General features: G+C 37.0%; 1 protein-coding gene and 3 pseudogenes across 2 annotated transcripts in view; 2 read left to right on the top strand and 2 right to left on the bottom strand.

Moving 5' to 3' along the window:
- The first annotated feature begins 6,573 nt into the window (after positions 1-6,573).
- Positions 6,574-9,946, top strand: LOC143544286 (cysteine-rich receptor-like protein kinase 2; annotated as a pseudogene).
- Positions 9,947-10,556: 610 nt separating this feature from the next.
- LOC143544239 (2-phytyl-1,4-beta-naphthoquinone methyltransferase, chloroplastic-like) lies at positions 10,557-12,872 on the bottom strand (annotated as a pseudogene).
- Positions 11,062-25,966, bottom strand: part of LOC143544258 (ubiquitin-ribosomal protein eS31 fusion protein) — a 97,145-nt gene continuing 82,240 nt past the window's right edge. The window contains exon 2 of the mRNA XM_077036397.1: positions 11,062-11,075. The gene's annotated coding sequence lies outside the window, so the exon portion shown is untranslated. The remainder of the gene's footprint in view (positions 11,076-25,966) is intronic.
- Positions 17,203-25,853, top strand: LOC143544257 (cysteine-rich receptor-like protein kinase 2; annotated as a pseudogene). The gene is made up of 7 exons (XR_013137220.1): positions 17,203-17,972; positions 18,353-18,462; positions 18,860-18,999; positions 19,288-19,499; positions 19,989-20,223; positions 20,367-20,517; positions 25,518-25,853. The product of XR_013137220.1 is annotated as a cysteine-rich receptor-like protein kinase 2 (transcript).

The raw sequence follows: 25,966 nt of genomic DNA, 5'->3' as shown, positions 1-25,966 counted from the left end.
TTGCGGAAGCGGAAATAACATCCCCGCATAGCGGGAACGTCGAGAACTACGTTGTTTGAAGCTTCAGCATGGAATTGGTGGTTTTAACATAATTGATCACTATGTTCAAAACTACCAAAACCTCATGGAGAGTCCACACAAGTGGGACTCAACGCTCCTGACTTGCGAGGAGGTTACAGACCTACCCGCATCATACCCAAAGACCAAGCAGGAAACTCGGGAATTTCTGCAAGTGACAAGGACTTCCACGGGAAAACCTTAAAAAACCCTTTTCAAAACCCTTTGCTTAAGTCCAAAAGTTCACCTCACTTTATTAAACACGCATGAGAAGAACATTGGACTGGGGGGACTTGAAGAGGTAGGTCCCAGCAGAGCCCAGTTGGACCCGCAAGACTCACCTTAAACAAGGACGTCTGCGCAGAAACCAACTGGATCCGCAGGACCAACCATGCTCAGAGACGTGACGTCCTTACGCGCAGTACGCAAGCTGGTCCCGCAGGAAATGCCTCCCAATGGTGAAGGACTCCGCCTGTACCCGCAGCCTCGGATACAAGCCATTAGGGAAGGCCACCCGCGCAGCAAGGCTACACGCACAAGGCACTTAGCTCTCAATCGTTCAGTGTCACCTGAAGGAATGAGCGAAGCCGGGAACAATCCCGCACAAGGGCGGGAGGGGGAATACTCCCGCCCAAATAAGCCAGTCCGTACGATACGGGAAGATCTTCTGTACTGTACCTGACGAGGCATGGGAAAAAGATCTGACTAAAGATACGACAGCTTATAGACAACAGTATGGCGAGCAGCATGCTCCTACACTGTATGTCACTATTAGCCGCTGCCTACTCACCAACTCCTGTCATACCACGTGCGTAGCCGGCAGTTGGTGGAAAAGGAATAGTATACAGCAGGCCTGGTCGCTATCAGCCGCTACCTACCCACCAACTACCAGCAGGGCACGTGCGTAGGCTACTGTTGGTGAACAGGAACACTGTTGCAGCCGGCCATACCTCCTTGGAAACCTACCTTCGGCTATAAATACCACAAATGGTATGACCATCTCATCTTATCTTATCATATCATATCACATTATCATCATATTATACCTGATATCTGCTCTAGCAATCTCTTAATATACTTTTATATTTAAAGAGCAATCTAGTCTGATTCTCACGCCGGAGGGTGGTCACAAGGAGGAACCCCCCCCCCCCTTCTCAGTGACGAGCTCACGGTGTCTGTTTTGCAGGTTATCAGAAGAACCATCTTCAAAGGGTCTAACCCCTCGTGGGAAACAGCTATCCAACCCCCAGGTTACCAGTAATCTGTCCGGGGTCCGGTTAGTGTTTCTTCATTTTGAAGAGGTAGGTCCCAGCAGAGCCCAGTTGGACCCGCAAGACTCACCTTAAACAAGGACGTCTGCGCAGAAACCAACTGGATCCGCAGGACCAACCATGCTCAGAGACGTGACGTCCTTACGCGCAGTACGCAAGCTGGTCCCGCAGGAAATGCCTCCCAATGGTGAAGGACTCCGCCTGTACCCGCAGCCTCGGATACAAGCCATTAGGGAAGGCCACCCGCGCAGCAAGGCTACACGCACAAGGCACTTAGCTCTCAATCGTTCAGTGTCACCTGAAGGAATGAGCGAAGCCGGGAACAATCCCGCACAAGGGCGGGAGGGGGAATACTCCCGCCCAAATAAGCCAGTCCGTACGATACGGGAAGATCTTCTGTACTGTACCTGACGAGGCATGGGAAAAAGATCTGACTAAAGATACGACAGCTTATAGACAACAGTATGGCGAGCAGCATGCTCCTACACTGTATGTCACTATTAGCCGCTGCCTACTCACCAACTCCTGTCATACCACGTGCGTAGCCGGCAGTTGGTGGAAAAGGAATAGTATACAGCAGGCCTGGTCGCTATCAGCCGCTACCTACCCACCAACTAACAGCAGGGCACGTGCGTAGGCTACTGTTGGTGAACAGGAACACTGTTGCAGCCGGCCATACCTCCTTGGAAACCTACCTTCGGCTATAAATACCACAAATGGTATGACCATCTCATCTTATCTTATCATATCATATCACATTATCATCATATTATACCTGATATCTGCTCTAGCAATCTCTTAATATACTTTTATATTTAAAGAGCAATCTAGTCTGATTCTCACGCCGGAGGGTGGTCACAAGGAGGAACCCCCCCCCCTTCTCAGTGACGAGCTCACGGTGTCTGTTTTGCAGGTTATCAGAAGAACCATCTTCAAAGGGTCTAACCCCTCGTGGGAAACATCTATCTAACCCCCAGGTTACCAGTAATCTGCCCGGGGTCCGGTTAGTGTTTCTTCAGAACACCAAATATTAGCGAACCCATTAAATAAAATCCTGACTACGTCACTCATATAGATGGAGGAAAGAGGGAGGAACGGACTAACGCCATTGTGCGAGCGAGTGGAAGTTGGGTAAGGGCTGGCGGCTGGCGCCCCTTTCGGGCCCACCAAGACCAACACAAAACATCCTTGGGTCCTGTTTTTCAATTTAATTTTTTTCAGGCTCTTTAAAAAATTCGATTCTAGATAGACCCCGTGAAGTCAGAAAAGTTAAAAAAAAATTGAAATATAGAAAAATCTAATACTATTAGGACCAACAACATTGATGGTTATTGAACTTTTCCACCACATAACCAGAATTTTTTCATACGTTTGTGCGTTTCATTTTCCTTGGACCCAGAAATTAAATGCCTATGAATACTTCATATTTCAGAATTGCATTTAACGCTTACATTGACTATTTCAAATTTGTAATTTTTCTACACGGCATGTCTACATGCTATCAATGTTTTAAAAACCGGTACGTACCGGTCGGTTGAATCGGTTATACCAGATTTTCGTAAGGCAACCAGTATTTAGAACCCGTTATTTTTGAGCGGTTTGCTAGAACATCGTACTGTCGGTTTTGTTAAAAATACCGGTTTTAAATCCAAGAGATTTTTGATATTTTTTGCGGCCCATGTTTTTTTAAAATGACATTTAACATAGCGGATAAAATTGAAATGAGTAAACATGGTAAACGAAGATTCGTTAATCAACCAATTTTGTATTATGCAAATCCTATATTGGTTTATTTGCATTACATCTTTTATAATTGCCTAATTTTGTATACAAAATACAAACTTTCTATCTAACTCGAGTACTCAGCCATTGCTCATGCGTAAGTTTGATATTCATTAAAGTACTTTTGGGTTATTATTGAGTTGAACTTGCATTTATAAGGACTTACAAGGTAAATTACTCAACCTGGTTGAACCTCCCGATACATTAGGATTCAACCGGTTATACCATTTTTCAACTAAATCTGGTACGAGTAAAATACCGGTTTGTAAAACATTGCATGCCATCCTTAATCTAATCTTACACCGTTTATTTTCAAAACGGCCATTTTAAGATTTATTAAACGGCCATTCGAAGGTCAAGATGTCAAATTATATGGCACTTCTATTCAAAAGGCCATTTGAATTCAAGGGTACGTAGCATATGGGGTAAGAATACCAACACATCCGAAAAAAACATAATTAGAGCATATTCTATAACCTTGGGAATCCATGTTTTAATCAACAAAATGACATACTTAATAACACATTTAAAGCTGCAAATCAACTTTCTTAGCCTATGTGGTTAATACTTGATACAAATCAAGAATAGAAGACACTAAAAGATGTTTTCTTGGTGAATGAATTCCTTGACATAATCCCCTATGATTTTATCAGGTGCCGTTTCATATCAATATTAAGACGTATCTAACTCCCTTTATCGCTAGCAAATAGTGGGAGTTGAGGTCACGAAGGCCTCGTATATTTCTTCGACTCAAAAGATTTAAAAATGAGGCTTAGAGAGTGACTAAGTTACTTAAGAAATGGTAATGTGAAATCCATAGGAAAAAAGTTTTATTTAAAAACTCAGACCTGTATTTTAAATATAACACGTATTAAGTAAACTATATATTTATTAAATTAAACAATAATAAAAACTAAATAAATGAAATTCCTATACGTCCATTGACCAAGACTTTACATGCAAAATTGCAAATTGCCAAATTCTATATAAATCTAGACTACCTTCCAACTGGTGAAGACAAAATGAACATTCCATCCATCACTTGGAGCTAGATTCAAATGTAGGAAAAAGGTATGAACTCCAATCTAGAACTTTTTTATTTCTTTTAACCAGGATTAAGGATTACGACGTTGATAATTATCGAACTTATTAAAATAATTTTGAACCATCACAACTCACAAGATGGCCTAATGGTAAGACACTCGAATGGTGTCCGAAGGTAGACGTCTTGAACGCCCATCGTCGTTCATAAAAGTTAAATAGTTTTGAATGATGATTAACTATGAACTATGTGCTTAACATACCATTGAGTTGCAAGGTTTATACTTAATTTGTAACCTGTATATAATGGTTTTTTTATCCATAGTTTTTTACTTTTTTGGTTCTCTGCACCTCATTACTAGGTGGATTATACACACGAATGCATCAAAGGATGCATATTCAAATCCTAAACAAAACTTGATCCTCATACATTATTCAGTTCTTTAAATTTTAAGAAACACGGACTTTTATTTCAAAAGCACCCGAAAATTTTGATCATTCATATTCGAGATAACAAATGACAAACTACATAGGAGTGGCCTCATCAACGGGTCAATCGCATCATAGAGTTGTCTCTAATAGTCTTATTAATCCTTATATAATTACAAATCTCTCAGAGATATCTCGTATTTGGTTATAGGCTCGTATTACTTCTCACCGTTCTATTTTATTCCTTTTTTATTAATAAATACATCAATTTACTAGAAGAATATGGTGGTTCGTTATAATTACAAAAGTACAATATTGTACTAGAAGAAGGCCACTTGAGTTATGTTTCTAGTTTTGCCTTTTTTACTAGGAAACTTCTTTGAAAACCACCAACAGAACAATATTGACCTCTCATGATTCATCTATCTTATCACATTGATTAAAGTGTCATTTTTGTCTATGTGGTTTGACAAATAATGCGAATTTAGTTTAAAAAGTTTACTTTTTGCATATGAACCCTCCATGTTTCTCAAGTCTTGCTAATTAAATCCAAATCACTAACCTCGTTAAATTTAATTGTTAAGTCAGGGGTAGACATGTCTTTTCACTATTTCTTTATTATATGAGTAAAGTGCCAAAATCGTCCCTGAGGTTTGGTCATATTTCCGAATTTCGTCCAAAAATATTTTTTTCGCAAGTAGACCCTCGATTTTTCTCAACCGTTGCCAATTTCATCCAAATTGTTAACTCGGTCTAAATTCAACGTTAACTTATGGGTATTACTGTCAGTTTACATATTTGTTTACATTAATGTTATTTTGTGTTTGTTTGATGACATATATTAGGGATGAGCCCAGTACCGTACCGGTACCGACCGGTACCAGTACCAAAAATCTCGATCCCGAAAATCGCAAATGTTTGGTACCCGGGACGGTACCGGTATTTGAGGCAAAATTCGGGAAATACCGTATCGTACCCGGTCCTGAAAACTCAAAACCTTGGTACTGACGGTACCAAATCGGTACCGGTACCAATTTTGCTCATCCCTAACATATACAACATTTCACGATTCCTATGTTTGAATCCAATATATTATCCGTTTGTTTATTATTCTTTATTTTTAGTCATATAAGGGCTTTAGCTTAGTGTAATAATAATAACAATGTAAACAAATATGTAAAATGACAGTAACACCCCTGAGTTAACATTAAATTTAGACCGAGCTAACAAATTGGACGAAATTAGCAACAGTTGGGAAACATCGAGGGTCTAATTGCGAAAAAAAATATTTTTGGACGAAATTAGCAAATGTGACCAAACTTCAAGGACAATTTTGGCACTGTACTCATTTAATAAAGAAAGAGTGAAAAGATATTTCTACCCCTGAGTTAACGATTCAATTTAACGGAGTTAGTGATTTGGATGTAATTGACAATAATTGGGAAAAGTGGAGGGTCCATATGACATTTTACTCTATCACATTTAAACTGACTTATAGCTTTATCAAGTTTTTAATAAATTATAACTTTCATAAACTCAATTATTTTTTGTTAAATTGTATCATATAATCTAAAATTATTATTTAATTTAATCATAGTATTGCTATATTTTATAAACATCAATATTGAAAGGAACCATGATTACAAAAATGTATCCAAAACTATTGGTGCGTCTAAACTAATTATAACGGTACGCCTTATTTAATTTATGACAAATTGCGCATATAAAACCATGTGTATTCCAATACATAAAAACATCATCGCCCTAAAACTCACCGTGATACACGTATCACATCCTGAATGCTTCTTACGCTTTATACTATTTCTACTTTCATTTTGATAGGTTTTCGAGTAATAACTACATACATATTACATAGTGAGCGGTCACAATTAACGTGGAATCTTACATTGGTTACTAGGTAGGCGGTAATTTTAAAAAACACGATTCTATACCCGTCTCAATCAACCCTTCAACGGGTGTGATATAATAGAAGATGAAATCCGCAAATACAACTATATTTTTGATCGTGTTGCTCGTACTAGTATCTAAATCCTATGGGAATGCTAGATCGGAAATAATCAAATTTCATTGTGATGACACATTCGCTGAGAACCGAGAAAAATTCGTTCAATATTTTGTCCATATAACAGACATAATTGGCACCCGAATTCAAGCTTCACATAACGTAACAGCAGCCGTGGGCACGGGTCCAGACAAAAACTACGCTCTAGCCGAATGCTACAGTGATCTCTCTTCACAAGACTGCATCTTATGCTATGCCCAAATTCGTACTTCTTTTCCCATTTGCTACCCTCGCAATGGGGGCCGCATTTATCTTGACGGTTGCTTGCTTTTTACGACTCCAAACTTATAACTTCTTTGAAGAGTACACGAGCCCGAATGACACTACGGTTTGTGGGAATACAACAAGAAAGAGTACATTGTTTCAAGAGTTAACAAGTCGAGTTCTAGCCAACGCTGTATCGGGTGCATTAAGAAACAATGACTACTTTGCTAGGGAAGAAATGCCGGGTCATGATGATTCGAGGGTTTATGTGTTGGCAGAGTGTTGGAAGACTTTGAGCCCGAGTTCTTGTAGGGCGTGTTTGGAGAATGCATCGGTGTCGATAAAGAAATGTTTACCATGGTCTGAGGGTCGCGTGTTGAACACTGGGTGTTTCATGAGGTACTCGGATACCAATTTTCTCAATCCTGGATCGGTCACAAGGAGTCTAGCAATAAAGGTAACCACAATTATACTAAAATCATATAGCGCTTTTGTGATACTTGTTTTGTTTTTGGCAGTGAGGATAATAGCTTTGGTGGCTTCGGTTGTTAGTACTTTGGTGGTTATTACAGTTGCTTTGATGATTGTTTTATACATCAGGAAACACAGATATATACAACAAAAGAGAAAAGGTATAAGTTGTTTCTGTTTTATAACGTTTGTAATAGCAAAAAAACATGTTCTTTTCTGTGAAACAAACTAAATATTGCTTTCAATTACCAGGATCTTATGATGCTGGGAAACTGGCAAAGATTCTCAATGATAGTAGCTTGAGCTTCAAATACTCCACTGTCGAAAAAGCTACAAGATACTGGGATGAGTCTAATAAGCTTGGGCAAGGAGGATTCGGGACTGTGTACAAGATTGTTACTTATACTACAACACGTCATCAAGTGTGTGTGCGTGTGTTTGGGGGGGGGGGGGAGTTTGGATTTTTTATAACGAATATTCCATCTAGCAGTAACCAACTTCTACACTAAAGTCATTCAAACGTTTTTGCAAGTTCAAAAAAACTCAAGTTTTAATATTATTCTGTTGTGAAGTTTTTTTATAAATGTTTTGAAAAAAAGTCAAGAACTTTTAAATTGTTCCGTTTAGGTCATTCAAGTAACAAAAATGTTAAAAATTTCACTATAATAAGAGATTATTGTTTGTATAGTTAGGAAAAAGTATTGAGTTTACTACTTTTGTTCTTTTTTATATCTGATTAGAGGGTCAAATATGATCTAATATAACTTTTAGTTACTTACTTAGGACGTTTTACGCATTAAAGGTACATTTCAGTAAACTTTTGACCCGTTTGACCCATTAGAGATAATACTTAACGAAATCAAATGGGTCGAAATTGCTACCTACCTTTAAGATTGTCTATGAAGTCTTTTGATACTTTGTCAGACAAGAATGGTTTAGTTTTTATATAAGTAATTGGAATGATGAAATTTCTACCAGGGTGTTCTTAAAGATGGACGAGAAATAGCTGTGAAGAGGCATTTCTTCAACAACAAATTCAGAATAGCAGATTTCTATAATGAAGTTAATATTATTAGCAGTGTTGAACACGAAAATCTGGTTAGGCTATTAGGATGCAGTTGTTCAGGACCCGAAAGCATTCTTATATATGAATATTTGCCCAACAAGAGTCTTGACCTCTTCATTTTTGGTAAGTTGTAAAATATTAATACACTATCTATTAATTTGGTTATGAACTGTCTGTATGAATTATGTTCTATCTCAAACGGGTCACCCGCTCCAACCCATAACTGAAATGACCCGTATGAACCGGAACCAATATGAGCCTATTATCTGGCCCCTCAATAATTCCAAAGCTGATGAATATGTATTATGAATTAGTGAGCATGATGTTTGACCCGTTTGACTAGTTTGGCCCGGTTTCCTGATGATTTGAGAAGTAATTATGAAATTGTACATATGAAATAAAAGGAAGGGAGATAGATTGGGAGAAGAGGGTTAAGATCATTATTGGTATAGCAGAAGGTCTGGTTTACCTTCATGAGGATACCAACCACCGGATTATTCACAGGGATATTAAAGCTCCTAACATCTTATCAGACTCGAGGCTTCGCCCCAAAATAGCTGATTTTGGGTTGGCCAGGTCTTTTCAAGATGATAAAAGCCACATCAGCACGGGTATTGCAGGAACACTGTAAGTATCCCTTTTTTATATAGAATAATAATGCAAATATATTTTAATTATAAATTTACTTATATATATAGTCTACTAACCTTTTCTTTTTTATTTTGATATTATCAGTGGATATATGGCTCCAGAATACATCACCCATGGTCAGTTAACCGAAAAGGCAGACGTCTATAGCTTCGGTATTCTAATTCTAGAGGTAGTCACTGGAATAGAAAGCAACAAAAGCAAAGATAAAGAATATACCGACAGTTTACCGTCTACAGTAAGTGCTCGGGGTCAACCCACCCACCCTGTCCTATTTCGACCCATTTATAAAGTTACTTGTTTTGACATGCACCTTGTGGGGCCGAGTATCAAGCAAGTTATGTTTTTTTTATATTTCATTATCATAGTCTAGACTCTAGAGGATGTTCATGAGCAATATTTAACACTATATATAGAGGCATATGTAACCCAATTATGAATACAATCAATCACAAGCTTTGTGATTCAACTCCTGAGTGGGTAAAAGTATTTCCACTGTGTTATTTGTGGATGAGCAGGCATGGAAGCATTTCGAGCAAGGTACAGTGGAGGAGATACTTGACCCGAATCTAATGATGCACATTTATCCCAACATAAATTTCCAAAAAGATGTCATTAAAGTGGTACATGTAGCACTTTTGTGCACCCAAGAAGATCCATCTTTAAGACCATCCATGTCAGCAGCACTAAAAATGTTAGCAAAAGATGATGACCCTCTGCCCGCCCCTTCTAATCCCCCGTTTGTAAACGAATTCACCATGGAACTTAACAACATCAAACAAAGGTTATTGGATAACTGTAATGGTGATGACTCTAGTTCAGTTGCTACAGTTTCTCACAGTAGTTTCTACCCGAGGTAACACAAGTCAACTAATACAAGATTTCAAGTTCTCTTTCTTTACAAATTTGTTCGCATGAAGCTATTTTTGTTGGAAAGATTAATCAAGATTTGTCCTAAGTTTTGTGTTATTAATTGTATTATTGTAATTATCCTAAGTATTGGTAGTTAAGTTAGTTAAGGGTAGTTACTGTTAGAAAGCTAGTTATTTAACTAAGTATTGTGTCCGTTGGTTTGTAGCCAACCATTCACACCCTATATATATTTGTAATCATCTGCACATTTACGTAAGAATATACTGTGTTAATATTAGCGTGCATAAGTGTATTAATATTAGCGCACGTACAAGTGTATTGTGTGTTTTCTTGTTTTTGTTCCTATCAAGAGTCCCTGCACATAATGTGTGCATACTCATATTGTTCATTCCTATGATCCTAATTGAATAAACGATACTGGCCTACATTTTCCTTGTAGTTCCGGCTCTAATTATTCTACATCTCTAAATAACTAAAGAAGATAGACCAAAAAAAACAAGGAAACATATATATAACACGAGACACGCAATTGTTCATGAATGACGTACCATGCATAAGTAAAGTTTTAGAACCAAATTATTTTGTTTGTAACCTTTGGTGATGAAAGGCAATATTTGCATATACCTAAAAATCCTCATACAGAGTATTATTTGGGGCTTTTTATCGTGTAGCAACCAAATTGCCCATGAGTCCTCCCCCGACTTCAAAATGTTTAGCACTTGAAAATCCTGTTTGTAAAGCAAGACGCTCTAACTCCTCGCCTATATATTATTTGCAAGCACTGGAGTGAGTATATTAGTCATATAAAACTTAACAGTATCACACTGTAAATATAGCAGTATCTTAGGATCTCTAGCTCATCAAATTAATAATATTCTGACTTATGGAAATTGAAGGCCAAATCATGCCTACTGGTGACATGTTATCATCATTGTTCTGTTTCATTATATATAAACACATATCGGATAAAATTAACGAACCTGCATAGAAGTCTTGAATTGAGGTCTTTAGATATCGATATTCCTCTGAAAGACCATAACCGGCTGCTACAGGCACAACTACATTGTCTATCATCCAACTCTACCTCAAACTCATAAACTTCACGTGACGCTCACAAAATGAAATTTACAACGCACAACATAAACCAAACCTGAATACTTATCCTGGTTTTAAAACTCGATATACCTCCTTTAGTGCCTTGCATTTGTCAATTACATTTCTTAACCCGTAGCCATAGTAATTGCATCAAAGTAACAGTCAGAAAATGGCAAATCAAGTTCATCACCTTCCACCCACCTACAAACCATAACATAATCACCACTGACTTGAGTTGACCCGAAACACTTTTTACCAACATGTTTTTTTCTTTCTATTAATAATAAGTTTGTCATATATGGCTGAATTTGTATTATTTCAATACTAAAATAAAATTCAAAATTTTTAGATAAAATTATTTTGTAGGTTTTATGCATGACTCATTTGACCCGTCCCCTATGAAACATAACCATTCATAAGTAAAAGGCTTAAATTATTTACTCAATTACCACTGGAACAAAAGGTAAATATACCGATCAATGCTCACTTGAGGTTATGATAGCAGGCTTTCGATTGTGATTTTTGGCGAGATGAAGCAATGCCTAGTTGTTGTCTTGAAAAGTCAAAGCCAATAACCTGCAAATAATAATGGTCTTTGACATTGACATATGTGATGATAACAAGAAAAGTAACATGCATAGTTTAATAACTAATGAAGTTAGAAACAAGTGAAGTGAATAAAAATAATAACAATATATAGGTGACGACTACTCACCTGGCCATGGAGTCCAATGATGGTGTCATTCTTACATTTGCGTATTGCGACGCTTTGGGATAACGTTATCGGTTGTATCTGAAATACAAAAGGCGCGCATGATTTAGTTTGGGTTGGTTTATAGCTAAAGCTAAACTAACAACTAAAGCTTTGGTTTTTTGATATTTGAAATCGTCAGATTTCGGTTTGTCTTTGATTTTTTTAGTTTTTGCTATATGGGCTTGAAAATTTTGAGTTGAAAAAAAGCTAGCCCAAAATATTAAACTTAGGTATACATTTAGCTAAAAATATTTAAGTTACATGTTTGTCTAATTCTTATACATAGCTCAAAATAAAAAATAAAATGGAAATCTAGAAATTCGGTCTGGTTCGGTTTTTACAAAAACATAAAACCAAACCGAAGGTTTTTGTTTCGGTCATTTGTTTAGGTTTGGATTTTTCTGTTTTTCGGTTTCGAAACCCCTATTGAAAAATATAAATTCTAAATCTATTCGATCGCATCAGAGAGGCAATCTAGCTAAGGATGCTAATTTTAGCCAGAACTTTTGGACACTATAGTTATAAAGAGTCAAAGAGGTGCACACCTTGACAAACCATTACTCAGCACGTGTCTCAAACATGCTAAGTTTACCATACAACTCCGGTTTTTAGCCCTTTGCAAGAGACTAAAATTAAAAAGGATGCCGTCTTAGCTGGCTTGGCTTCTTTTAGTCGACTGCGAAATCTTGTAAAGAAATGGTTAAACATGTATATTTTGGTGAAATTTTAAAAAAAATCGAAGACTACTAACTTCGTTGTATACTTATCGTTGATTAACTAGGACCTTCCCCTTATAAATTATGAATTGGTTAATTTTTTTGTTACTCTCTTTATATCAAATATATGTTGCACACTTGCACAAGTGGCCAAAAATAAAAGATGATTTACTATTCAATGAATTGCAAATTGTTATACAAAATCAAAACTCCATCGACTTTTTTAACAATGATACCCATGTCAATACAAGAATGGAATGCATTTAAAGTGGTTATATGACTTGGGTTCAAGTTCGAATACATATATACCATACGTTTTTTATGTTTGATATGAAAAGACAATATTACCCTTACATACAAGTATGGCTATAACCGGAGGCATGCGATACAAGAGTTTGGCTTTGAACAATCTAAACCTGATCACTCACTTTTTATATTTAAAACAACAAGTATATTTGTGGCGGCTCTTATTTATGTAGACGATGTTATCATAATGGGTAACAACGCAAAGAAAATTGAAGAAACAAAGAGTTTTTTTGATAGAAAGTTTAGTATCAAAGACCTTGGTGTCCTAAAATATTTTCTAGGAATCGAAGTAGCACGGACGAAAGATGGTCTTGTCCTTAGTCAAAAAAAGTATGTAACGGACATTTTGGAAGATAGTGGTATATTAGGTTGTAAACCAAATGCTTTTCCTATGGAGCATAACACCAAACTTGCTAGGGATGATGAAGAAGTGGCTGTTGATACTAGCAAATATAGAAGATTAGTGGGTCGACTTCTCTATTTACAAGCCACTAGACCCGACATTACTTATTCTGTTAATGTTCTTAGTCAGTTCGTTACCGATCATCGACAGAATCATATGGAAGCAGCTATAAGAGTTCTCAGATACTTGAAGTCCACTCCTGGTCAAGGTATTTTACTACCAAAAGGTGGTGGGGTAAACCTCATTGGGTATACTGATTCTGATTGGCTTGGGTGTCAAGATACAAGGCAATCACGAACTGGTTATGTTTTACTTCTAGGAGGGGCTCCTATTTTTTGGAAATCGAAAAGACAATCTGTTGTATCTAGGTCTTCCGCTGAAGTTGAATATCGGGCTATGGCATCAACAGTTAGTGAAGTTTTATGGGTTCGATGGCTCTTGAAACATTTGGATGTCACCCAGACCGTTCCAACACAATTATTTTGTGATAATCTAGCTGTCAAACACATAGCAAACAATCCGGTGTTTCACGAACGCACGAAGCATGTTGAAATAGATTGCTACTTCGTCAGAGAACGCGTTGAGTCAAAAGAGATTGAGGCGTTACACATTGATACTAAGGAACATATTGCAGACTTGTTCACAAAAGCTCTTGGTGCTCGACAGTTGCGGTTTCTACTCGACAAGTTGGGCATTTGTGATCTTCATGCTCCAACTTGCGGAGGAATATAGAAAATGATAGTTTCCTTATTTATTGTTTTGTTCTTGTATTTGTACCCTTTCTTTTGGGTATTTTCTCTTGAGAAGAAAATAATCAAAACCTTTACAGAATTCTTCAAAACATAACCATTCATAAGTAAAAGGCTTAAATTATTACTCAATTACCACTGGAACAAAAGGTATATATACCGATCAATGCTCACTTGAGGTTACGATAGCAGGATTTCGATTGTGATTTTTGGCGAGATGAAACAATGTCTAGTGGTCTTGAAAAGTCAAAGCCAATAACCTGCAAATAATAATGGTATTTGACATTGACATATGTGATGATAACAAGTAAAGTAACATGTATAGTTTAATAACTATTGAAGTTAGAAACAAGTGAAGTGAATAATAATAATAATAATAATAATAATAACAACAATAGGTGACTACTCACCTGGCCATGGAGTCCAATGATGATGTCATTCTTACATTTGGCGTATTGCGACGTTTTAGGATAACGTTATCGGTTGTATCTGAAATATAAAAGGCGTGCATGATTTAGTTTGGGTTGGTTTATAGCTAAAGCTAAACTAACAACTAAAGCTTTGGTTTTTTGATATTTGAAATCGTTAGATTTCGGTCTGTCTTTGATTTTTTTGGTTTTTGCTATATGGGCTTGAAAATTTTGGGTTGAAGAAAAGCTGGCTCAAAATATTAAACTTAGGTATACATTTAGCTAAAAATATTTAAGTTACATGTTTGTCTAATTCATATACATAGCTCAAAATAAAAAATAAAATGGAAATCTAGAAATTCGGTCTGGTTCGGTTTTTACAAAAACATAAAACCAAACCGAAGGTTTTTGTTTCGGTCGTTTGTCTAGGTTTGGATTTTTCTGTTTTTCGGTTTCGAAACCCCTATTGAAAAAATATGAATTCTAAATCTATTCGATCGCATCAGAGAGGCAATCTAGCTAAGGATGCTAATTTTAGCCGGAACTTTTGGACACTATAGTTATAGAGAGTCAAAGAGGTGCACACCTTGACAAACCATTACTCAGCACGTGTCTCAAACATGCTAAGTTTACCATACAACTCCGGTTTTTAGCCCTTTGCAAGAGACTAAAATTAAAAAGGATGCCGTCTTAGCTGGCTTGGCTTCTTTTAGTCGATTGCGAAATCTTGTAAAGAAATGGTTAAACATGTATATTTTGGTGAAATTTTAAAAAAAATCGAAGACTACTAACTTCGTTGTATACTTATCGTTGATTAACTAGGACCTTCCCCTTATAAATTATGAATTGGTTAATTTTTTTGTTACTCTCTTTATATCAAATATATGTTGCACACTTGCACAAGTGGCAAAAAATGAAAGATGATTTCAAAATCAAAACTCCATCAACTTTTTTAACAATGATACCCATGTCAATACAAGAATGGAATGCGTTTAAAGTGGTTATATGACTTGGGTTCAAGTTCGAATACATATATACCACACGTTTTTTATGTTTGATATGAAAAGACAATATTATCCTTACATACAAGTATGGCTATAACCGGAGTCCGGAGACATGCGATAAAGTCTCGTTCTAGAGGATGAGATGTGATCTACTAAGTACTAGGTATTTAATTTTTTTGAGTTTTATTAGTTTATTTGATTAGTTATAAAAAAATCAAGTTTTTATTTCATTTTATTAGCGTACGTTATATTATTTTTGTCGTTTTATTTATTTCAATATTTGTGTATTTTCTTTGTATTTCTATCCTTCGTACATGATATAAACACACACACGCTCTCTCATGTAGCATATATTTTTTTCATGTAAAGGGGAATAAATATAGTAATCCAATTGAGAATTTCAGGTGCCGTCACTGCTATATTATGTGATTATGTCTTACCAGAGACAAACCGAAAGATCTAAAGTTATGTGCTAGACATCCGAAAACAGATGTTTTCAACACATGTGGAAAGAATCTCTTGAATCCGTCAATGAATATGTTTTAACATGAACTCATGCATACGTAAACATCCGTCATGAACATGAATATGATTAAGACATGCGCATGATTGGGGCCGGTAATATGATTGCATAACAAAATCGAATGAATGAATAAAACCATGATAAACAAAATATATATAATTAAGAAAGTGAAATTTCTAGTTTCTAGAAAATAATAATAAAGATAGCACAACAGGATAACGAACATGACAACAACATATGATTAAAAGTACTATCGTTCGTTACGGTTATGGCTAAAATACGTTACAGTTTTGGCAAACAAACGTGTTGGTGGGTCCCACACAAGGTGAGTATCGTCAGCATCAGCAACCTTTGAGTGGACCCTTCAACTATCGCACATGCATGCTAATTGCTATGTTATCATATGTTGCCTTCCAATTAAAATCAAAATTCATATCTGCCCATTGTTCTCTCATCCAAAACCCAATAATTGGCTCCAAATTATCATGCAACAAATGGTAAGATTCGAATCATTCTTCCAATTTTTGTGCTGATCATTTACTTGAATCGATTTGTTCGTTGCAATCATTCATGTTTTCTTATTTTGTTTCTGCTAAATTTGTTTTGAAAATTAGGTGGAATAATTGCTGATGAGCAAAACCATGTATCGAATATCGATTCACGACTATGTGTTAGTTGTAAATACGAATAGACTATGTGTTAGTTGTAAACATGTATATGCAATAGGAGTGTGCATGGCTCGATTCAATTTGGTTTTGAGTTTTTTTGACACTGTTCGGTTTCATTTTTTTTTATTGTTTTTTTTGGGTTTTGCCGGCCATTTCACTTGAATTTTGAGCTGAATTGGGCATAAAAATGACTTTAAGCCTAAATATTTTTGTTAGTTAAAAATTTATTTGATTATTATATATTTTGGCTAAAATAATTTGGTTTAAACTGTATATTAAATTATTATAATTAACTTAAATTTAAAATAAAAGTTAAGAAATCTGTAAGTTTGGTTCGGCTTTAATTACAAACAAAACCAAAACCAAACTGAAAGTTCGTTTTTTTCTTACAAAAAATAAAACCAAACAGTCAGTTTTTGTTTTTGTCTTGTTTTTTCGGTTTTTTTTATCGGGTTTTTCAGTTTCATGCACACCCCTAATTTGTAGGTTGAATTTGCGAATCCATTAACGTTACGATTAATGTGAGCAAATGTTTTAAATTTATTTTTTATTTTTGTATAATTTGCTTCTACTACCAGAAAAAGCACTGATTCAAGTTGCATAGAAGAGGAAGACAAGATATTATTATAGTCAAGCTACTTTAATAAACATGAAGAGATCAATAGAGACATCATCTGTTTTTATGAATATTATCATAATCCTACTTATGATAGATGATTTAGAGGGTGCTCCTAGAAACCAAATCATTAAAATATCATGTAACAATCAGAAAGAAAACAATCCAACACAATACAGCTCAAACTTCATCCAAACAACTGAAAAACTTGGCAACCAAATGCAATCTTCATTGTTTGCAACCGCGAGTACCGGCTCGGGTCCAGATGCTACTTATGGACTTGCTCAATGCTACGGTGATCTTTCCACAACCGACTGCTTCTTGTGCTATGACGCAGCGCATTATGATACTTCGCATTGCTTTCTTTATACCGGTGCTACTGTTTATCAAGACGGTTGTTTTATGAGATTTCAAAACTATAGTTTTTATGACGAGTATGTGGGACCCGGGGACACGTTTATTTGTGGGAATACCACAAGGAAGAAGAGTGTGTTTAGAGATTCGGTTAAACAGGCTGTGTTAACTGCTGTTAGGGACGCGTTGATTAATGTTGACTATTTTGCTAGAGAAGAAGTGATGGTTTCTGGGACGGTTAATGAGTCGGCTTATGTGTTGGCGAATTGTTGGAAGACTTTGAATGCAAATTCTTGTAGGATTTGTTTGGAGGCTGCATCTGTATCTGTGCTGCAATGCTTGCCTTGGTCCGAAGGGCGTGCCTTGATGACTGGATGTTTTATGAGGTATTCAGATACTGATTTTCTCAATCCTGAGCCAAGCCGAAGGAAAAACAAGGGTAACGATGAGTTCTTTTTACGGTTTAATAATGGGAAAATGTCATAGAATAACAATGTGTGTTCACTATTGTCCCATCATGGTACTAGAATTATTTTTGTTTTAAATTTCGTTATTAAAGTTTTAAGCAACGTGCTATCATGGTCATTATGTAAATTGGTGACCGCTAAGGTTAAAATCGTTTGGTTTGTTTTGCAGACTTATTTATATATATCCACTTTTGTCATGTTTTAGTCACTGTACTTTTTTTATATATTTGAGTCATTATAAGATGATCTTTTTGTCTCGTTGGGTTTGTTATGCGGACTTTTTGCCCTGTTTGAGTTATCATTAAAATCTTTCTTATGTTTGTGATTATGTATGAATTTATATTGATAGGTTTTTCGGGGAGGATGATAGTTGTTATAACAGCAGTTGTTAGTTCCATTGTGATTCTTGCAGTTGCATTGTTGATTGCTTTGTATATACGAAGACGGAGATGGGTAGAAAAAAAGAGAACAGGTGCATATATACCATGCTTTGATGATCTTGTGACTAGCTTTTGTGACTAAAACCATCCATGCTTTAAGGTGGAAATGGGTTAATCAGGCCGCGGGTTGGTGACGGGTATGGGTCAAAAGTAGTAAGAGTCAAACCGGTCAGTGGTTTGTCCTAAAACACTTTTTGTATAACCTTATTATTTTTTAAAATGTAATGGTATGTCAAATATGCTTACCAAAATTTTATATTATTTCATAAAAATACAGTTTGGGTGACTTTCGACCCTGTTTGACTAATGCATAACCTGAATGACAATTCGTATGCAAATGGGTCAAAATTGTCACTTTTACTACATAAATGAAATGCAATATTGTATAAGTAATCTTCTGATATCCGTTTTTTCGCATATTATATTCAGGTTCATATGACACTAAGAAACTAACAAAGATTCTTAGTGATAGTAGCTTGAACTTCAAGTACTCAACTATTGAGAAAACAACAAGCTCTTGGGATGATTCTAATAAGCTTGGGGAAGGAGGATTCGGGTCCGTATACAAGGTAGTAAGTACCCTGTGACACATTATGCATTATCAGTTTTTTTTTTTTTTATTGAACTCTTTAGGGATCATATTAATATCAATGCCGACGAAAAACATTCCGAATGATGAGACTGCCCTTGAGTTAAAATTAAAAAAATAAATATATTTTGACATATAACATATTGAAACCTCATCAGAGGAAGTATCTTATGACACATTATATATATCAAGACAAGGAAGTTAGCTGTTCTTATATCATTTTCGGCTGTCAAGTACTAATATTAAACAATTTGTTGAAAATATATAGGGAGTTCTTCCGGATGGAAGAGAGATTGCAGTGAAGAGGCTTTTTTTTCAACAATAAATTCAGAGCAGAAGATTTTTATAATGAAGTTAGCATGATTAATAGTCTTGAACATAAAAACCTGGTCAGACTATTAGGATGCAGCTGTTCGGGCCCAGAAAGTTTTCTTGTATATGAGTATCTACCCAACATGAGCCTCGATCGCTTCATATTTGGTAAAGACACAAGTTAAAATATAATAACAAAAACACGTTTTAAGGTGGCATTTTTTTGGGTCCATGATTGGATCGATTTGGGTTATGTTTAACCTCCATTCATGTTAAATAGGGGTAAAAGTGTAAAATATGTAAAACCTCTTAAATGCTTAGTGTACGTATTTTTAATGCATAATACCTCTTAAACCATTTTATTCAAAATATTATACTCTAGAAAGCATGTAATTTTTCAAATCATGTTTGTTTCACCAATTTTTATAATACAAAAGTGTTTGTTTATCAATCTAACCCGGCCCCTTTTGACGGGTATCAAAAGTTACCCGTTTTAACAACTGCTCATTTTTATATGCTACCCGATCTATGTGTCGTGCTCATTTTGCCACTTGTATGCCTACTGCTGAATTCATGCTTCAAAGTTCAAACCATATCTTTTCATCAAGAATTTTGATTTCATGAAGTTAATAAAATCAAGCTTTTATTTTATTACAGATGCAATAAAAGGTAAGGAACTAAATTGGGAAAAGAGATTTGAGATTATTATTGGCACAAGTGAAGGTCTTATCTACCTTCATGAAAATACCAAAAGCCGGATTATTCACAGGGATATTAAAGCTTCTAATATCTTATTAGACTTGAGGTTTCGTCCCAAAATAGCGGATTTTGGTTTGGCGAGATCTTTTCAAGATGATAAGAGTCACATCAGCACTGCCATTGCAGGAACACTGTAAGTACCCGGAATTTTGATTGCTCTAATATCATGGCATTAGAATATATTAATATCCATATTGTAATCATTACCAAACCTAAAGGTATTATGCTGTAAAAATAATAGTCCTTTCATACAGTTTACATTCTTTTATATTTCAGTGGATATATGGCTCCAGAGTATTTAGCCCTTGGTCAGCTAACCGAAAAGGCGGATGTCTACAGCTACGGCATATTGTTGCTGGAGGTAGTTACTGGAATACAGAACAACAGAAGTAAAAACTCAGAATACTCAGAAAACTTAGTATCAATTGTAAGTATCAAACTTCATTTGTTTAATTATGGTTTTCAAAGGAATTTTGATGGTTTATATTTGTTGCATTTATCCTTGCAATACGGGTGGGTCAGGTCGATAATTGGTCAAACTAGGTTCTGGTTAAAATGGTCCTTAAGGTGCAAAACAATAAACTCAACCATTATTACATGTTGCAACTTTTAATTTTGTTTTTTTCAAGATTTGAGGTGCAAGGGCCTTTGTAAAACTATATGTTTTTTGTGATTACAATGAGAGTACATACAACAATATATAGTACAACAAAAGAAACCAAAGAGACTAAAGTTATACAATTGTAATGAAGTAATAAATAAAGACTTTTAAGTTATCTAATACCCCCCTTCAAGCTGAGCGGTGGCGGACCGATGTGAAGTAAATGACGAAATTGTTGAAATTGAGTAGTAGGAAGACTCTTGGTGAATATATCTGCCACCTGAAGCTTGGTCGGGACAAACTTCGTGTATAACTTTCCAGAAGTCACAAGCTCGCGTATAAAATGGTAATCAAGATCAATGTGTTTTCCCCTTTTATGTGAGACCGGGTTTTGTGAAAGAAATAAAGCACTGCGATTGTCACAGAGGATAGTTGGACGATCAGGTGGTAAAGCATGAAGTTCATTCAACAAGTGGGTTATCCAGACAATTTCTGCAGCCGTATTTGCCATAGCACGATATTCAGATTCACAGCTAGAGCGAGCAACGGTCGGTTGTTTCTTTGCACTCCATGAGATTAGATTACCTCCCAAGAAAATAGAGTAACCATAAGTTGAGCGACGGGTCTCGATGCATCTTGCCCAGTCAGCGTCAGAGTAGCCAAGAAGGGAAGTGTGAGAAAGCCGGGTATAACGCAAGCCAAATGCTAAGGTTCCCATAAGTTAGCGGAGAATCCGTTTAACCTCCTGATAGTGAGCAATGGTAGGTGCATGTAAAAACTGACTGACTTGTTTGACAGCATAGGATATGTCTGGACGGGTGATGGTCAGGTATTGTAGGGCACCCACAATGGAACGATAATGAGTTTCATCTGGAAATAGATCACCAGTAGAAACAAAAGAAACATTTATGCTAAGAGGTGTTGGGGCCGGTTTGGCATCCAACATCTTGGCACGAGTGAGAATGTCATTAGCATATTTTGATTGATTTACAAATAGACCATTGGTGGTATAGGTAACTTCAAGCCCAAGAAAGTAGTTGAGTTTCCCCGAATCCTTAATAGTGAACTCTTTGTTTAGGCAAGTGATGAATTTGGTAAGAACAGAAGGTTGGTTTCCGGTTAATATGAGATCAACATAAACAAGGAGATACATGATGCATGAATCTCTTTTAAACACAAAAAGAGACGTATCGGCACAACTACAAACGAAACCGTTTTGTAGAAGAAACGCACTTAAACGATGAAACCACGCCCGGGGGCTTGCTTGAGGCCATATAAGGCCTTGTTTAATTTGCAAACATGGTTTGGAAATCTAGGGTCGATAAATCCCGGAAGTTGCTCCATGTAAACGCATTCCATTAAATGACCGTGAAGGAATGCATTGTTTACATATAACTGATGAAGTCTCCATTGGTTAATTACGGCTAATGTCAAAAAGGTCCGAACCATAGTTGCTTTGACAACAGGACTGAAGGTGTGAGAATAATCAAGACCCAGAATTTGGCTATAGCCTTGGGCCACAAGGCGAGCTTTATAACCCTCAATTGTACCATCAGAGTGAATCTTGGTTCGATAGAGCCATTTAGATCCAATGATGTTACGATCAGGAGGACGTGGAACTAACGTCCAAGTGTTGTTTCGATGGAGAGCAGAAAGTTCATGATGCATAGGTTGCACCCATTTGCCATCTTTGGAAGCGGTTTTAAAGGTCTTAGGGTCAGTGGTGGTAAATAGAGCATGGTGAAGAGGAAGATTATGAGTGTGAGATAAGTCGGCACGATGACGTGTTCTGAATATGCCGGACTTAGCACGTGTTACCATGGGATGGGAGGAAATGGGAGGAGGTGGCGGGAGAGTGGGTGGCGGAGAAGTGACTTGTGGCGGGGGAGTGGGTGGCGGAAAAGTGACTTGCGGCGCGGAAGGAGTTGGAGATTCAGATGGTGGGGAGGATGGAGTTGAGGTTGAAGGCTCATGAGATGGAGGTGCAGTTGGTGCATGGACTCTACAGCCTTGTTGCATGGGAAGTGCATCCATGCAAAGGTGGCATGGGGAGTTGTAATGGGTGGGTTTTGGTGGAGGAATTTGTTGTGGAGATGGGGTAGGAGTTGAAATATCAAGCAATGTGGATATTTCAAGAGTTGTAATAGGTGTAGCAGTGGAGGAGGTATCTGCAGGGAAGTAGGTTTCATCGAACTTAGCATGTCGGGTGACATAGACGCGAGAGGTGACTGGGTCCAAGCACCTATACCCTTTAAACTTGGGCTATATCCAAGGAATATGCAAGGTATACTTCGAGGAGCAAGCTTATTCGGGGCATAGTCACGTAAAAGTGGGTATACTCGACAACCAAAGGCGCGGAAAGAGGCATAAGTGGGCGTACAATTGTATAATAATTCAAAGGGTGACTTGCTATTGAGAACCAGGGTAGGCAACCGATTAATAATATACACCCCCGTTGAAAAAGCATCGACCCAGTATACCGGTGGCAATTTGGCATTAAACAACATAGCTAATCCGGTTTCAACAATATGTCTATGCTTTCTTTCGACACGGCCATTTTGTTGTGGGGTATAGGGGCACGATGAACGATGTAATGTACCATTTTTATCAAACAATTCTCGAACCCTATTATTTATAAATTCGGTTCCCCCGTCACTTTGGAATGTTTTAACCTTACATGAAAATTGTGTTTGAACAAACGGAAGAAAGATGGATAGAGCATCATAAAATTCGGACTTGGCTCGTAACGGGTAAAGCCATGTAAATCGGGAAAAATCATCCACAAACGCGGCATAATATAAAAAACCTCCAACCGACTTAACCGGTGAAGCACCCCATAAATCACAATGTATTATGTCTAATGGTGCGGAAGCACACTTATTATTATTGACAAAAGGGAGCCTTTTTGCTTTGGCTAATTGGCACGGGGAACATAGCCCCGGCTTAGGTAAAACTGAAGTTAACGACAAATATCCAAATTTTCTTAACATATTAATAATATCAAAAGAGACATGCCCAAGATGGGAATGCCAAACTTCAAACGAGGCTTTAGGACAATAAGATGAAGTAACGAAGGCTTCATGTGTGGTGTTTAAGACATATAAGCCGTCTTCACGGCAACCCCGAGCTAGAACCTGTTTGCTTTGACGATCCTGAATGTAAAAATAAGGATGAGAGAACAATACATCGACACCATTATCTTCGGTTAATTTGCTTACGGATAGTAAGTTTTTGGTGAGATGAGGAACAACTAAAACATTATTTAAATAAAGGGAGCCAAAAAGTTTGGTGTTACCAGTATGAGAAACTGAAAGGGATTGAACATTACCAAAATAAACCTTTTCATTACCTTGAGGAGGGGAAGGGTTGGAAACAACGTTTGGAGACCCGGTCATGTGATCCGAGGCACCCAAGTCAACACACCAATCTGGCATGTGTGTGTTGACATGACATTGTGCATGAAATGCATGGGCTAATTGGTCTTGAGTTGGAGTAGTGACTGAGCTTGCAAAAGATGGAAGTTTAGGACAAGTTGTAGTATGATGTCCATGGGTACGACACAACTGGCATGGTGGGGTTCGGCGATTACGATTGTTAGAGTTTCCATGGGCACGGTTATTGGAACCTGATGGAGCACGGTTCCGATAGTTTGAGTGTCCACGGTTTGCAGAAGGATATGAGTGACCACGGTTAGGGTGTTGTGCCGCAAAGGCAACCGATGGAGGGGCAGTAGCATGAATGGCTTTCATGAACAGTTCGTGACCTTCTGCACGAGCAAGGAGGTCCGGAAATGATGGTAGAGGGCGAACGGCACGAACCGAGGTCGAGAAGCTTTCGAAGGAGGAACCCAATCCATAGAGAAAACAATGAACTTGTTCTATAGGATCAACGGGTTGACCGATTGCATGGAGTTGATCACATATGGCTTTGAACGAGCGGCCATAATCGGAGACGGTCCGGTCATTTTTTTGAGTCAATCGGAGTTGATCCCGAAGATTTTGGACACGTTCAATAGATGAATTGCTATACGCGACCTCAAAAGCGGTCCATATTTCACGAGCAGTCCGTAAACCAACGGTGACAGCGATTGCCTCTTCGGTGAGAGAGGCATTGATAAGAATGACCGTGCGTTGATCGGCTTCGGTCCATGCAATAAATTCCGGATTCTCGACTGATTTAGTGTCTTTCATAACAGTCAGAGAAGGAGCGGTGCGAGTGCCATCAACATGATGAAGAAGATGTTGATAAGAAAGGAGAGGCACCATTTGATCCTTCCAATATAAGTAGTTGGACGGTGAAAGCTTGATTGCAAGCATATGAGTAAAGACATTCATGGGGAGAGGATCAGTTGAAGAAGAGGAAGCCATGGAGGGGAAGAAAAAAGAAAGAAGGATTTGGGGAATATCAACCAAACTAGGCTTTGAATGTAACCAAACTAATAGTGTAATGGGTCAAAAAGGTATTTTTCATAGCGGACCAAGTTGGTTGGTTGAGCGGTTGAGCCGAACCACAAACACTTTTTAGTCCCGTCTTTTCTCAAACTTTACAAATAATTAGCTTGTCAGATAAGATAAGATAAAAAAAATAAAAATAAAAAAAACAAAAAAGAAACTGTGTAATCTCTTTTAAATGATAAAAATTGTTAGAGAAGCTAGTAAGTGTTTAAACTACGTTTTGGGTGACTTGTACCCGCTCAGCCCATGTTGACCCGTTAAAAATAAAACATAACCCAGGTTCCAAATTTTTCCAAAATAAGCCATCCATAAAATGCAATTTTTTATTCTTTTCTTATTTTAATCTTATGTAATTATTTGTAATAAAATCAGGTATGGAGACATTTTCAACAAGGTATAGTTGAAGAAATCCTTGATCCAAATCTAATGTTCCACACACACCCTAACCTCAATTTCAAAACACAAGCCATGAAAGTGGTACATGTAGGACTCTTGTGCACCCAACAAGCTCCATCTTTAAGACCATCAATATCAATGGTACTAAAAATGCTAGTAAAAGATGATGAATCCTTACCTACACCCTCAAATCCTCCGTTTATCGGTGATGATGACATAAACGAGTTAAAAGAAAAGATACGACGGTATCATGACTATGATGATTCACTTTCGGTTGCTACGGTTTCCCATTATCAATTCTCCCCTAGGTAATTAACACACTAATGATCCTTGTAAATTTACATACTTTTCTATACATATGTACAATACAAGAAGTTCATTTACTTAAAAGTAAAATGATGTGACTTCAGATGTTATATGTATAA

The sequence above is a fragment of the Bidens hawaiensis genome, unplaced genomic scaffold (genome assembly GCF_021521415.1).
Source record: "Bidens hawaiensis isolate Kalapana, Puna unplaced genomic scaffold, B.hawaiensis_p1.1 tig00013505_1, whole genome shotgun sequence".
Taxonomy (NCBI): Eukaryota; Viridiplantae; Streptophyta; class Magnoliopsida; order Asterales; family Asteraceae; genus Bidens; species Bidens hawaiensis.
The sequence above is the reverse complement of the archived record's forward strand: the minus strand, read 5'-3'. Positions and strand labels throughout refer to the sequence as shown.